Raw genomic sequence first — 4,349 nt, 5'->3', positions numbered from 1 at the left:
ATTTTCTGACACATCTGTGAAAACGTGCACCATGGAGCTCTGTATTGTAAATATAGCGCATCCATGGCGATTTTAGGGGAACTTGGGGCTGAGCAAGAAATCTGACGCATCAGGCTTATGCTTCAGATTCTTGTAAATGAGGCCCCAAGTTTTGCAGTGTCGTCAGCTGCAGAAATATTTCAGGGTGATATACATTAAATAATTCACCCTGTCATGCATGCTTTTAATTACAATGATGAGATACTGATATTTGGTGCAACACGAAACAAGCACAACAAAGCTCTTACACATGTGTGACAGTTACTTGTTGATGCAGGTCTCCCTCTGAACGCAGCCTAATGTGAGTTTCACAAAACCAAGCTTAAATTCTTTCTGCACATATTCCCTGATGGGGGAATGACTCCTGACTCAGATAAAATGTAAACACTGTCAGCTACTAGTCCCCACAAGATGTCATTGTGCTGTTGTCCTTCTTATGCATGGGCAGCGATTGTTTGCTAGGTGAGTGTCCCATTGGGGGACTTGACAAAATGAAATGTCCCTTTCCAGTGGTGTGCTTAATGTGATCAAAGCTTCAAAAAGAATAAAACATGCAATTGAAAATTCAACCAAGATGACTTGTTTCGACCCCAAGTTACATACTGAGATCACAGTAGATGTGAGCCAGTGGGGCTGGGGGCAATCCTTTCTCAACATCATGGTCGTCCAAGTGCTCAGAGAAACATAGTGGTCTACTCCAGTTGAAGCTTCTCTGACACAGAACGTGTCTGTTCTCAGCTGGAGAAGGAGAGTCTAGCTGTAGTGTGGGCCTGAGAATATTTTCATGTGTTCCTATACTGGAAAAGTTTCACTATCATTACAGACCACCAAGCGCTTCTCACTATTTTTGGGAATCCGAAAGCCTGGGTGCCCACTTGCATTGAGAGGTGGGGATTGTGACTGCAAGAGTACAACTATTGTACACAAGCCAGGTAAAGAGCAGAACCCTGCTGATTACCTTTCATGAGTACCCCCTACGTAGACACAGTTCAACATCCAAAATGGCTGAGGAGTACATGAATTTCATTGTTAGGTCCAGACACACTAGCAGCCCTAGCAATCAAACAGATTATTGCTGCTACTAATGCTAGAAGAACACGCTTATCCTCAAAGACATGATTTCAACTCAGTTGTGGAAGAGAAGCATTTGACCTTTTGCTGATGTTGAATTTCAAAAATTCAAAAATGTACAAGATGACCTGTCTGTGACCAAGGAAGGTGTTGCATTGAGAGACTTGTGGAACGTCATACCTGAGATCCTAAGACAGCAGTCATTGAACATCATGGCATTGTAGCCATCTAAGGAGCCCTAAGAGACCAAGGGCCAGATGTAGGAAATTCCAGCTTTGCGACTCGCAAATTATGAGTCTGAGCGACTCGCAATTTGCGAATCGCAAAGCCGGATGCAGGATGGTGTCCCTGATACCATCTGCGAGTAGCAAGGGGGTCGCAAAGGCCCACCTCATTAATATTAATGAGGTGGGTCGCAATTTGTGACCCCCTTGCGAGTCGCAGCACTCACAGGGATGGTGGCCTGCTGGAGACAGCAGACCACCATGACTGTGACTGCTTTTAAATAAAGCAGTTTTGTTTTTTTGTAATGCAGCCCGTTTTCCTTAAAGGAAAACGAGATGCATTACGAACAAAAAAATGAAACGTGTCAGTTTCATTTTTTCAGAGCAGGCAGTGGTCCATAGGACCACTGCCTGCTCTGAAAAAATGTTTTCAGGGCCATTCACAAAGGGGAAGGGGTCCCATAGGGACCTCTTCTCTTTTGCGAATGGGTTACCACCAGTGTGACACTGGTGGTAACTGCGAATTGCTTTGCGACCGCGTTCGCAGTCACAAAGCAATTATGCATCGCGATGCGACTCGCAAATAGGAATGAGACACCCCTTCCTATTTGCGACTCACATTCCCATTTTGTGAGTCGGTAACCAGGTTACTGACTCGCAAAATGGGAATGGGCATCGCGATGTGGCTTTTGCGCCTTGCAAACAGCGATTTCCGCTGTTTGCAAGGTTCAAAAGCCTTGCTACATCTGGCCCCAAGTGTGGGTCCTTTGCCTAGATGAGCGATTTCAGAAGGAACTAAAAAAGTGCCATCTTTGGAACTGCCTTTCCCCTAAAGTGACGCACCACCCATTGACAATGTCTGACTGCCCGACATAGGCCTGGATAAATATTTGCAGGTTATTTCTTTGGGCCCTTAGAAAACAGACATCATCATGGTTGTCATTGATGAATGTATCAAGCCCTGTGTGAAGCCCTCCATGCTTATCACTTAACTCCTCACTCCACATGTAGTGAGAGTCCTGCCACTTTCCTATGTGAGAGAGCCATCAGTGGACCAATCCTTAAATTCTGATAAGGATCGTGTTATGAACACTTCTAAAAAGTGCAAAATGAAAACATATGGCAATCATCGCTGATGAGTTCAGGAAACAGTCTTCGATGAAGGTGACTGGGCAAGTAGAAGCAATAGTGGAAAACAGACACTCCATTTGCAGTTGATCCTCTGAGAGTGGTGATGTGAAAAGGGCACATGGTGAAAGCACATCATCCCAGAAAGTCCATCACACAGCAGTTGTCCCATTTTAAACACCTAACTCTATGTTTGTCAGCTCCTGTAATTATCAATAAGGCGATACTACTTGACAGTCCAGCTTAAATACCACATCCTGTGTCATTGGTACACAACTAGAGTGCATCTCAACTACCTCATACCACTTGATCTAGCTGACTAATGCGAGCGCCTCAACAACTTATTGAAGAAATACAGTTCTTATACCCTACTATCCTTCATGGCTTTCCCCATCCTGTTTTCCCCCCTTCTCCTTTTCCCTGGTGGTTGCTTCCCTACCCCGATGATGCAATGCCCTGTCACCTGAACATTCCAACTGTCACCTTGTGCCACTTAGGTGACTGGAAGTTATGGTGGTGAAAATAAAGGCTAGAATATTTATCTTTGGAGCAAAATATCTTCTTACAATTGGCGACGATCGCTGCTTGGGGTCAGCTACACCACAAGCCCCAAAGAGTGCCCAGTCATGAGTCTACCAATTATGCAGCAAATACAGAGACTTTAATTCAAGTAGTAAACGCAGCAAGTACAGAAACTATGTGTCAAGTTTTAAGGCTAAGCGCTCTAATTTCATCAATGCAACCTCCTTAGCGTCACAACAGTCTGCTGTTTCAATCCTCACTCACTTGTTACTCCCTGTCATAATGGGCAGATTACATCTCAGCTAGGGAATCAGAGCTGTGCTCTCAGCAACATGCTGACCTACCATTCTCTTTACACAAAGTGGTCAGGGCAAAATGCTTTAGTGAAGGTAGGTTTCTCTTTTGGACAAACAATTAGAACTCTGATGGCACTTGCGGGTCCAGCTTAGTCGGGTGCAACTTTGGGCCAATGGGGATCAGTCTTTTGGCATGCTGGGTGGCAGGTAGCAGCAAATCCCCTGCAGTAGCTACCAACTCACCGGTTTGGGCTTCTTCAGCTCTTTTGTCCCAGGAGCTGTTTCCAGGGAATCAGCTAACTGATCATTGAAGTCACTGCTGAGGTCTGGGGCATGAGTTTTTCCTCACAACAGGAGCCACAGCAAAGTCTGAATTTGCTAACCCAAAATGCAGCAGGTACAGTCCAGGAGACAGTGCAGCCTCACTCTGTGCAGTTCTCTCAACTGTGAGGAGCTTGGTAGCCCACCCTAGAGGTGTGGCTTCCTGGGGGCTACACACCCATGGAAAACATTTTGTGGCGACTGGTCTTCAATCTCTGGCCCTGTCTCCCATCTGTCTATCTAAACATAGGGCAGGTTCTCTGAAGTATTATCACCATTTACCCACCAAAGGAGGCGTCCCCTTTGAAACTCAACTGTTGGGCTCGCACCATGAGTGGCTTTCTGTGAAGGGGAGGTAACACCCCTCCATTCTGCAGAGGTTTATTTTTCCTAATCCTGGGAGCCGTTCACACCAGTCCCCAGTCAAACAGAAGGCTCTCTAATACCCAGTGCCTGCGTAAGGCTACTGGACTAGCTAGATCACAGAGTGGCAACTTTCTAAAAGTTACATTACTTCAATTGCGACAGTAGATTCAACATGAAATCAAGAAATATGAGACAATAGTTTGAAAGAAAATTCCTCAAACAAAAACTTAAATGTGTTGGTGAAGCACAAAACAAATTTGTGTGTAACAAAATGATTCTTGGAAAAAAGGTATTGAATTGAATCAAGCTCAGCAACCATTTAACTTTGTTTTCAATCTTACATTTATTTTATCAAAATTCATTCAGACTGCTAAAACATCAG

The sequence above is a fragment of the Pleurodeles waltl genome, chromosome 11, assembly GCF_031143425.1.
Source record: "Pleurodeles waltl isolate 20211129_DDA chromosome 11, aPleWal1.hap1.20221129, whole genome shotgun sequence".
Classification (NCBI taxonomy): domain Eukaryota; kingdom Metazoa; phylum Chordata; class Amphibia; order Caudata; family Salamandridae; genus Pleurodeles; species Pleurodeles waltl.
The sequence above is the reverse complement of the archived record's forward strand: the minus strand, read 5'-3'. Positions refer to the sequence as shown.